General features: G+C 41.0%; 1 long non-coding RNA gene across 1 annotated transcript; it reads right to left on the bottom strand.

The window, feature by feature from the left end:
- Positions 1–5,377: 5,377 nt before the first annotated feature.
- LOC121930975 lies at positions 5,378–11,086 on the bottom strand. The gene is made up of 3 exons (XR_006104045.1): positions 10,991–11,086; positions 7,793–7,867; positions 5,378–5,513 (listed from the first exon to the last, which is right to left on the bottom strand). It is a non-coding gene; the product is annotated as an uncharacterized LOC121930975 (long non-coding RNA).
- Between the last annotated feature and the right edge of the window lie 920 nt (positions 11,087–12,006).

The raw sequence follows: 12,006 nt of genomic DNA, 5'->3' as shown, positions 1-12,006 counted from the left end.
AACAATTTGATGAGAACATAGACTGTTTCTTTTTTCCCCCTTTACCCCTATAGACACCCCACCCCTGACAGATGCAAGGTAGGGGGAAAGGAAGGGGGGCAAAGAGTTGAGGGAATTCCAAAGGGTGTTTTTTCATGTGTGAATGGCGCTCTCCCTAGCTTCTCAATTTGCATGTTGTCTTTCTCTTGTTCAGCATTAGAGTGGTGTGTTTTTTTTTAAGAAATTGAAATAACTTGTTAAGCAAAGGGGAAGGGAGCACATGATTGCAAAGAGGACACAAGGGACCAGTCAGGGTGAGCAGCTAAAGAGCCAGCTGCTCCTGAACACGAGGGAGCGTGCCACGATCATTTACCGCTTCATAAAATTAAATGTTTTCCAGATTAAATCACTAGGCAGCATGCAGGAGGCCTTCTATCTCTAATAACAATTTTTCAATCAATATCAGGAGGCCTGCTGGTATGAAAGAGATGAGGAGGCTGAGATGGGCTGGGGGGGGCAGGAAGGGGGAGGAATAGGGGAACGGAGTGGGAGCCGAAAGGAGGAAAGAGCAACCGTTTTGAATGTGCTGCGGCTTTCAATCAAGGCAAAAGTTTTTTAAAAATAGATATATGCATGGGGTATTCTCCATCACTGTGAGTCTATTCCCCGTAGATTTTTCTCTTAACTGATAATTCGGTCAGTCACATTCCTCAGAGGGAGGTCATAGGTCACCCCAGCCCCTGTCAGGCCTCAGAGAAACCATTTCCATTTTAATGCCACAGCTATAATCTATCAAAGATGTGATGTACAAGATACAATGAATTTAAGTGGTCTTCATATATCACCGAGCTTTCATGCCTTCACCTGGGTAATAGTCTGAATTACTCTCCCTACCTCACAATCTGTCACCCCCAGTAAAATAACGGCCATGCTGGTGTTAATGGCAGGTGTGCCCAAATTGTGGCCACGCATGGTAGCCACGGACATTATACATCATAAATGTTAGCGTTTGGTGCTTAGCCTGGGGTTTGCTACTGAAGAAAGCTATTCCATGTCTACTCTTACAGAGCTATTCTTCTTCATATGATAAATTACTTCTAAACAATATTTATACACATAATGTCTATTATTCTAACTATAATATGATTTATAAATTCTGTATATGTCATAAATAATATTATCTAAATAATATTATTATGATTATTCTTATTATTCATTACTAAAATATAGGGAACAAAGGTAGCAGAAGCAAATATGAACATTCATATTCACAATGAGTCAAATTTAGAATTTCCATTTTATAAATAGGGAGTCTTTCCAGCCAAGGGCTGACATCTTGTTGACTAGTCTCAATGACAGTAGACCCTCCAAATTAATTGTTGAATGGTGAGTCATCCCATGGGTAAATCAAATTGATTCAATAGGTCTCCTCTAGTTAGAACTAATGATATGTGTTATACATGCAGGGCCAAAAAGTCACCATTCTGCAATAAATGTTTTCTGCTACTGGTGGCAGAAGCAGAGTTGCGCAGACAGCATGCTCTCCCATGCCTTGTTTTTGCAAGTTATGATCATGCATTGCAGGTTGCAGTTACTCATTGTGCATCACAATTGCACAGCCTATATTGAGCATTGTGGTGTGCATCATCTTTTGCACATTTCACATCGTCAAATTACACCCAGTCATTGATATATGTTGCACAAGGTCGCTGTTCTGTATGGGGATTATACAGTTTCCACATAGTGTATCTCTTCATGCAGATATTTAAACTACACTGAGAGTAGGTTGGATTAAAGCCTATGTTTACTTGGGAAAGTTGCTTTTTTCGACTTAGCTTCCAGGATCATTCAGCTACCACCTGGGAGGGTCCCTCCAATCAACCTCTGGTTTCTTTGCATATTTTTGCATCACATCAGAAGCATCCATGCATTGTCAAGAGCCAGGAGGGATAGAACTGGCAACCCCTGTTGTTGTTGTTTTTATGCATCTTCCCCAATGTGTTGGACTTTGAGTTTAAAGTTTCTTTTTGGAAATTAAGTATTTGCAGGATTCGGACATGATAAACCCACCCAGGCTTGTCTTTGGGGGTAGAAAGCAAGGTCAATGTGAAACCTTGTCCATTCAACACTCGTCTTCCACATACTGTGCACATACTGACTCCCAGCTTAATGACTTGGCTTTGAACCTTAGACAAAACTTCTGACACTCCTGTGAGAGTTCCCAAAGGCTCAGGACCTGGCATGCATGGGTCTCACCAGCTCTACTCCTTGCTTTGGCTGAGACAAGCATTTACTGGTTATTCGGCTGCAACAAATCCCTCCACTCTCTTCTCTGCATCTGCTTTAAATGCATAGGCTGCTAGGCTCAAGTCAACAGGGCTCCAGTTCACTTGAGGGCCAAACCAAGTGTGAAGCACAAGATTTATTTAGATTCTGCTCTATGTTTTGATGAGAGACAGCATGGAACAATGGTATGAACATTGGACTATAACTCTGGAGACCATGGTTTGTATCTCCACTCAGCCATGGAAACTCATTGGGTGACCTTGGACAAGTCACACTCTCCCAGCCTCAGAGGAAGGCAAAGGCAAACCTCTCTATGTCAAGCAGGGACATAGCTAGGATTTTAGGAAGGAAGGGGGGGTCCAGACTAAGTGCCACCATTATAATGGGGCTTGGGTGCGGCGGCACAGCAGCACACACCATTCATTTTTCTAATGGAAGGGGGGCTCCAGACCCCAAGAACCCTCCCCCCGGCTACGTCCCTGTGTCAAGGCCAAACAAACACATACATACATACATACATACATACACACACACACCACTCCCTGTAAATCATCTCTGCAGTTCTGTGATTGAACTTGAATCACAGTTCAAGTCAAACTTAATCAGAAACAATAGCTCAATGTTAAAAGATCGCATTGCATGCAGAAGATCTAACATAACTGTCTGATTATTCCATTTAAAAGGATCAAGTACTAAGGGCTAGGGAAGGCTTCTTTCTGAAACCCTAGCTAGCCAGTGCCAATCAGAGTTATTGGGCCAGTTAGAAAAATAGCTGGTCAAATAGAGCTGGTAAAAGCAGCTTCCTATAAGACTATTCCTTTCCCACTAAAAGCCACGATTTGTTCCATGGGTGAGGGGAGACAGCTAGAAATGAATAGCATCATAATGGATCTGTTAAAAGCACCATAACAATTCTGTTAATTAGCAAAAGAAAAGTTTAGGAAATTCTAATACAGTTGACCCTTGTTATCTGCTGTTTTTTGTTATCTGCTGGGGTTTGGTTCCAGGTACCCCTGTGAATAACAAAATCTGTGTATGCTCATTAAAGACAATAATAATAATAATAATAATGGCATAGCAAAATGGTGTCCCTTATATAAAATGGAAAAATCAAGGTTTGATACTTGAAATTTATACTTTTTTAATATTTTCAAGCCGTGTATACTTGAATCCATGTATTAAAAATCCATGTATAAGGAGGGCCAACTGTATTGTCCAACATCCCACAATGTGCTTGTGTAGTGTAAATCTGTACTCACATAGTTACATAGTACAGTAGTGGCATCATTTGCTTGTCTCTGAATATCCACAGTGTGCAACTGATGGTGTATCTGCCAATGTCTGTTTATTGTCCTGTTGTGAAATGAGGAATGCACAGTGACTGTTTCTCCAGTCCTAGTGAATGAAGTGGTACATGGAAAGCATCAATGAGTAGTAGTTTTCCATCCAAGAATGTGAAACTGCATGGCTAAAATTCTGTTTATTAATCCTAACTAGAGTAGCTAGTGTGGCACAATGGTTTGAGAGTTGGACTACAACTCTGGAGACCAGGTTTTGATTCCCACTTGGCCATGAAACCCACTGGGTAGACTTGGGCAAGTCACATGCTCTCAGCCTCAGGGGAAGGCAATGGCATAATTTCTCTGAAAAAATCTTGCCAGGAAAACCTCATGGAGCCTTAGGGTCACCATAAATCAGAAATGACTTGAAGGCACACAACACACACAGAGTAGTCTCAATGAATCAGTTAATGAGTGATGAATCAACACTTGGATAAATCTAATTGGTTCAATGACTAGAGAGTGGAGACTCATAATAATAGTTAAGTTCATGTAAAATAGTTGCACTTGTGAAATTCAAGGGAACTGTCTTGACAGCCTTTTTGAAGCTGTCCAAACTGGTAATATAACGGATCTCTTCTGACAGACCATTCCATAATCTGGGAGCAGTAGAAGAAAAGGTCCTCTGATCTTCATAGGCGGTAGTAGATTCTTCCTAGAGGACCTGAGTGCATGGGGTGAATTGTACGGAAGGAGGCGATCCTGGAGATAGGTTGGACCCAAGCCATGAAGGCCTTTAAAGGTCATTACCAACACCTTGTACTGTGCCTGGAAACTAATAGGCAGCCAGTGGAGCAATTTTTAAGTGGGTGTTATGTGGTCACTTCTGGTTTTTCAAGTGACCATCCTGGCTGCCATATTTTGAACTAACTGAGGTTTCTGAACTAGGCACAAGGATAGCCCCATGTAGAGTGTATTGCAGAAGTCGAGTCGTGATGTTACTAGTGCATGTACCACAGTTTCCAGGTTTCTTGGTTCCAGGAAAGAACGCAGCTGGGTTATCAACCGAAGCTCATGAGTCTTCTTGTTGCAAAAAGGCAGAGCAGGGATGGGGATGGGGACTTGCCTGCATGCTAGTGTTCAGTCATACACAAGTCACAATAGCAGCATAGGACCTGGAAAAAGTCCTCTTGTTTCATATGTGAAATAGGTAAGAATGGCCACAACCACTGAAAAAATGCTTTGTGGCCTGTGAAAATATGATTCTTTCCCCTGGCTCTAGGTTGCCATAGTATTTGGCTAGCCAGGTTTCACCAGATTCAGCAGCCCATTTACCAGGAGTTTGTTTTTTTTAATGTCACGGGTTAGTAACAAAGTAAGTTTTGACAGCTCTGTTTCACAAACAATCCACATAACATCAATTGGATGTTGCCAAAGTTATTCATCATGAATGTAGTGATAAGAATCTTGAGGTAGGAATTAGCCACCTAATTGGGGGCCAAGAGGTCAAGACTTCGTAACAAAGGCTACTTATAAAGAAACAAATGGGCTTGTATTCTCTCAGGATAAGCACACTCCAAGGCATTGACAAAGACAGCCGTATGTGCTGATAAAATGTGGACAGGGCTACTTCCAGACAAAAGTTTCCCCCATAGCCTGTGGGAAAAATCTCACCTTGTGAAAAACAATAATCAGGTGGCCATGATTTTCTGTGACCCCAATGTTTGCTCACTTTAGAAACCACAAAACATCCTCTTAGTTCCTCAGGCTCAACACAGCACACACAAACAGAAACACACAGAGGATCTAGCACATGTTTACTTGCTGTTTATTCTATCACTGAAAGAACCTGTTACTCATTATTTGTCAATTTAGACGATCAAAGGAAAGATCTGCTGCAGAATTCCCAGGTCTTTGCAATGTCAAATGGCATTTTATGTGTGGAATTTCGAAGAAGAGCTTGTGATACTAGAAAAACATTGAGAAATCACTATCAAAATAGAAAATGTGAATACGCTGTGATTTATACTGAAGAAGGTCAAGGAAGAAAGCACCAATGTAGGTTTAATGTTAAACATTAAGAAAACAGAAATAGTGACCACAACCACAAAAATGCTACAAGAATTCATCCTAGACAATGAGAAAATCAAAATAGTTAAAAGCGTTCCCATACCTTGGATCAAATATAGACTAGAACGGAGACTGTAGTTAAGAAATCAGAAGGAGACTAAGAATGGTAAGGGCAGCTATGAAAGAACTAAACAAGATCCTAAAGTGCAAAGATATAACTCTAAATAGAAATGCTTGTTGTTGTTGTTGTTGTTGTTGTTGTTATATTCTAAGGAACATTGTCTTGGTCTTGAGTGGCAATTAGGACCCATTAGCTTTGTGAAAGACCCACTCCTGATTAGGATTGCCTACTCAAGATGGCCCTTGCAGTTCCTTCCAACTCTATGAACCCATACAGACAGGCCAAAATAAAGCTGTTTCGGGCCACTTTGGAGGTATGCTATTTAAATGATGCATGCATCCTAAGAGTCCAGAAGCCATGTCAAAGCCACACTCCAGTCCTAAAGACTGGAGCACAGATTTGGTGCAGCTTCTGGACTCTTAGGACACATGCATCATTTAAACGGCATACCTCCAAAGTGACCCGAAGCAGCTTTATTTTGGCCTGTCTGTATGGGGCCTATGATTCCCAACAAAGGAGTAGTAGTATAAGCTTCAGGGGACAAAAAGTGGTTGGTTATCCACAAATACACTTTTGTGAAGTGGTCCAAGATGTTTTTTTAAATATATTTTAAATTATAATGTTAGGTAAGAACTGCCCCAAGTTAGGAAGCACTAGTCCTGCCCCCATGCTTTCAAAAATGTGTTAGAATGATATTGCTTTTTGGCCTTTTGGCTAAGATCAAGTGTGTAGTTAGAATACCTGGCATCATTTTTAGGTGCATTGCATCAAGGAAAAAAATACACTATGGTGCGTTACAGATGCGCCGAAGGGGCGTATTAAGGTGAGGAAGGGGCGTGTTAGGGTTGAGAAGGGGCATCCCTTCCGGACACCCCTCAACCCTAATACGGACCGAGTCTATACAAAATGGCGGCGCCCGTCCCCATGGGGCTGCCATTTTGACATCGCGGACACATAGCGTCTGGACGCGCGCGGCGGATTTGATGCCGCGAGTGCGTGACTAGCGCCTCGCACCGCCACTTCCAGGGCCCAGAAAGAAGCGCCATTTTGGTGCTTCTTTCTTGTTGCGCCCGGGAACCGCGTGGTTTGGCTGCTGCGGTTCCCGGACGTAGCAAGCGGAGGCGGCGGCAGAGCGCCCTTCTTGGGCGCTCTGTAACGCGCATTTCTCTTGCAGGTATCCACTTTCTAACTTCTGGGTCCAGACCCTGAAATCTGCATTAAATTGTAGCTCTTTCTAGGGTTTGGTAGATATTCAAAGCATAAAGAGGAAATACACTGCTGCAGAAACAAGCACAAGAGAAAGGGGGAAAGTCCTTCTGAAGAAATCCTCATTGTTTTGAGATTTGGCCATAAATCTTAGCTACTCCAAATGAGTAGACAGAGGGGAAAAAATATGGCTGGCATTGACTTGTCAAGTCTATGTTAGACTTGACAAGTCTATATCGAGCTGTATTGGCTGGGAAAGCAGAATAAACATTCTTTCTGCCACTCTCTTCTTTGTATAAGCAGTTATATCATTATCACAGTCACTGTGAAGAGAATGTTTTCCTCTGTTAGATGTGTAAATGTGTAAAAGTAAATGTGGATGCCACTTCTGGCCAATATATTTAGGCTGCTGGCTGGAAGGACAACGTCGGTGAAGATTGCTTCCCATATTACCTTTTACTCTGTTATTAACAATGTGTGTGGAAAATCAGTCTGCTTCTGCTCTGTGTCAGTTTGGTATGTGTTCACTCATAGATCTGTGCCATCCTCTCATACCCGCCAAGATTTCTCAGAGGTGAAAATGAGAGCATGTGTAGACAAGGGACATCAGTGTTTGGTCAAGATGGCAAAAGGTATTATTGAGAAAGTACACACAATTTAGGAAAGGCTGCAGCAGTTTGCTTTGGCCAGAGCCTACTGGACTGGGCAACTTTCTGCCCTCCTTTCCTTTCCCCTCTGTTTAGCTGAGTACAAACTATCCCTGGGCTTTGCACTAATTTTGCATCAATTGAAGTAAGCTGAAGATAAAGAGAGAAGGAAGGAGGAAGAGACAGGGACATTGCAAAAGTACCTGAAAAGTGGAATGAATGAGGAGTAACTGGAACTGTCTCTGCCAGATAAAGAGGGAATGGGATTCCATATTAATCTGCAGTTTTAAAGAGAAAAAAGATGCTGTAGAGGAACATGCATTTTTCAACATATTTTATCTCAAAATAAACATTTTGTTCCAAATATGTTTCTGTTCAAAATAAGCATTTCTAAATATCTCATCATTCATCTTTTATGACAATTTTAATGGAGGGGGGTGTTGAGCTTTGTTGAGCTGTGTTGCAACATCTGGAATAAACAATATTCACTGGATTCAACTATATTTGATTCCATCACATAGATGCATTCCAGTCTCCACATTAATGTGAAAATTGTTGATGAGATCAGTTCATATTGGAATTCACGAACATGTAATTCAGTAGACATCCCTACGTTTTACCTTTGTTTGAATATACATTAATATAATGGAATCTAATTCCTTCCCCCAAATCCCCTCTATTAATTTAACAGTGAACCATTTAATGAATATTTGCCAATAGACTGATAATTCTATGTGACCTCCAAATATATTTGGAGTTAATATTCAATTTAAATTAAATGATATTTAATCTCAGTCATTTACATCTGACAGTATGTGAAAGTTTCAATGGATTAATCTGCTAATGTTGACTTCTCTCCATTTCCCATTTCCCACTATCCAGTTCATTCTGCTCAATAGTTTACAATTATTTTTAAACGTTCTGTTTTTGTTCATATTTCTCCTAATACATATGGTGGGGGGGGCATTCCTTAACATAATGTATTTTTGCATTTTCTCACTATCATACACACTTGTTGCACATTTTACCTTAACCCATCCCCCTTTTTGTACACATTTTGTAATTAGACAATACCATCAGCAGTTCTTGAGAAATTCAAATATTAAAGATGGCATTCCCATTTTCATAATGATTAGTTTTTTTAAAATCAAAATGTGAACCAAACAAAATGCATCCCCTTACTTACTTGATAATTGGTGTGTCATGGTATTTTAATATATGTCTAGATTTACTGCTGATATGTTCTGCCATTTCATACATGGGATGTGCTTAAAAATAAACACAAGCTATCAACAAGATAAAATAAGAGAAATGTGGTTTTGTGGGGAGGGGGGATATGAGTAAAAAACTGAATTCAAATTTGAAACTGATTCAAAATGTGAACAGAAAACTTGGATATATGGCAGAATGTTGGATTTTTACACATGAAAGCTGACATTCTGTATTAGTTACGGATTCATAACCTACATTCAGGGAGTGAGCATGGAATAGTAGTTTGAGGAGTTTATCGCATGGCTTAAAACCCCTGATTTATCCCTGCTATGTTGAAGTCTCTTTCAGGATAAGGTTGGGTATTATCACATGCAAAATGCTGCCAATGCCGCCACTTGGCTGAATCCTGGCTAACATCTACCTAGAGGCCCTGCTCAGACAGCCAATTTGCAAAGCTAGGAGCTTCCCGGTTTTGAAAAGGGGCTAGCTGAGTGTGACTTCTAGTTGCATGGTAGCCGGATGGCAGCACTGGCGGCATTTTGTGTGTGTGAATACAGTATCTGACTTTATCCCAAAAGAGACTTCAACACGGCAGGGGTAAGTCAGGTTTTTAAGCCATGCGATAAACTCCTTTGTGTTGGACTATGCCTCTGGAGAGCAGGTTTCAATTCCAGCTTGGCCATGAAACCCACTGGGTAACCTTGGGCAAGTCACACTCTCTCAGCCTCAGGAGATGGCAATGACAATCCTCCTCTGAATAAGTCTTGCCAAGAAAACATGACAGGTTCTCTTTAAGATCACCATAAGTAGGAAATGACATGAAAATGCACAACAACAACATCAACAACTGCTCCCTATGAAGTATGACTATGGACATTACCACACCAGCCTCATTCTTGCCACAGTTGAGCTTGTTAAAGAAAACAAAATTATACTTGTTTGCGGAAGCTATTGTTGTACATCTTCTCAAGTCACACAGCTGGAGTTGCTTCTGCCATCACACTCTCTTCCTGACTCTCCCTTAACCTGCTCTCCCTGCCCTACACCTTATCTAGCATGCCTTTTGGCTTTTATTTTTATTTATTTCCACTTTCACTTTTTTATGCAACCCAGAGCTCTGCTACTGCAATTTAAGGTTTGGGTGTTTTTTTTAAAAAAAAAAGAAAGAAATAGAAATAAAATAAAATGAAGGCCATCAACCTGCTTGGGAATAGCAACAGGGAGGGGAGACAGTGGGAGAGAAGGAGATACTGACACCTTATCACTACCAATATTGCAATTTTTCAGCAGTGGGGATTAGTGTAATTGCAAGCTCATTGATGGGTTTTCTCTGTCTGTGAAAAGGGATGCCCTAACCATGCTTCAGAGACACAGCAGCTATGGGTTAGTAATTATCACTAAGGCTTCTTTTTCCTGCGCTAATCGCGGTTTAAAAGCTGTGTGTGGTAAAGTCTTAATAAATCCTCCTCTGCCTACTTTATCAGCCAGCAGCTGCTGGGTCAGGCAAAGGTTCCAAACAGGTAGAAGGATGTTTCCAAACCATTCCCATCAGTATATGAGGCTGCCAACAATCAGAAGTGGGACACCAGTTGCAATTACTTGTCAGAACTTCACTCACTGATGGTAGTGGGTTGGAAACATCCTCCTTTGAGCCCCAGATTGGTAGACAAATAGACCTCCTTTGCCCCATTCTGGTTGTTGGTTGTTAAAGTGGGTTGGGGAGGGGGTCTGGCCAGGAGATTTCACAAAGGCTACATTCACACTCTAGAAATAATCCCGCTTGACACTACTTAACTGCCATGTTTCCTTGCAATTAAATTCTGGGAATTGTAGTTTGTGGTAGTCACCGGAGCAGAGCTACGAACTACAATTCCCAGAATTTCATAGCGTGGAGCCATGGCAGTTAAAGTGGTGTGAAACCAGATTATTTCTGCAGTGCGGATGCAATGATAGTTACTGATGCAGAACTAAGTAGAATATTGGCAATTAATTTCTGTTCTGATGCATTCTCTGATTTGTTTGTCTCCCCCCCCCTTCAAAAAAAAATTCTCAGATTAAAAAAGAGGGGAATCTAACAATGGATTTTTCTCCCAAGAAACAAATAATCAAGAAGGGAAAAGTGCTCTCTCTCTAGTGCATATAATCAAGAATAAAACGAAATCTACATTCTCACAATATATTTAACATACTTCTTTTTTCTTGGAGCCAGGAAAAATGATCTTCTGGCCAAATGGGGAAAGCAGGGTTTTCAGTAGCAGCCATTGTGCATGGAATGCCTCTTTTCCTCTGTATATTTATTGAAAGCCTGCTGCATTCCAAGTCAAGAATTACAGGCTTAATTTGCAGTATTGATCCAAACTGGTCATTTGGGGACAGTGAATTTCCATTTTTAAACAAATAGAAAAAAATGGACTTTGTAATGCAGAAGGCACTGGGTGCATCAAGCCAGAGGATATTAACCTAATGTTATTGACATGACTTAGGATCCTGACCTCTGTTAAGAGCCTGACTCTTCTCATTCACTGCCTATCTGTACAGGAGGTGTGATGACCCAAAGGGAGGCAGCAAGATTCAACATAATAGTTGCAGGCAGAAAGAATGGGCTCTTTCCCAAAAAGCAGATAGCATGCCTCAAGCCAGCCTGTAAACTATACTCTTGAAGATAGAAGTTGCGAGAGCCTGGGAAAGTTACTTGTTTTGTTTACATCTATGAAAATGTACTAACCAGGGACACCACGATGCAAGGAGATTCTGGAATTTTTTTACTCTACAACAGGACTTTCCCAGCTTTCCCTTTAATCCCAAATATTGACTGTGTTTTTTTTGGAGGAAAGAAACATCAGCATCTGAACTGGAGTACTCTTCAGCCCTTAGCCCACCTTTTTTCAAGCATACAAGATGAACTCAGTACTAGAATTCAAAGCCTTGATGCAAAACAGCCTCCTGGGTCCAAAACACACTGCAGAAATATTCCAGTTTGAGACCACTTTAACTACCCTGGCTCAATGCTAGGGAATTCTGGGGACTGTAGTTTTGTGAGACATTTAGCCTTCTCTGTCAGAGAACTCTTGTGCCACAATAAACTACAATTCCCAGTAGTGAGCCAGGAAGTTAAAGCAGTCTCAAACTGGCTTATTTCTGCAGTGTGTTTTGGATCTGGACAGAAAGGACATCCTATATATTTTTTAAAAACTGCTTATTTATT

Source organism: Sceloporus undulatus, chromosome 5 (genome assembly GCF_019175285.1).
Source record: "Sceloporus undulatus isolate JIND9_A2432 ecotype Alabama chromosome 5, SceUnd_v1.1, whole genome shotgun sequence".
NCBI classification, from domain to species: domain Eukaryota; kingdom Metazoa; phylum Chordata; class Lepidosauria; order Squamata; family Phrynosomatidae; genus Sceloporus; species Sceloporus undulatus.
This window is presented reverse-complemented; position numbering and strand designations above follow the sequence as displayed.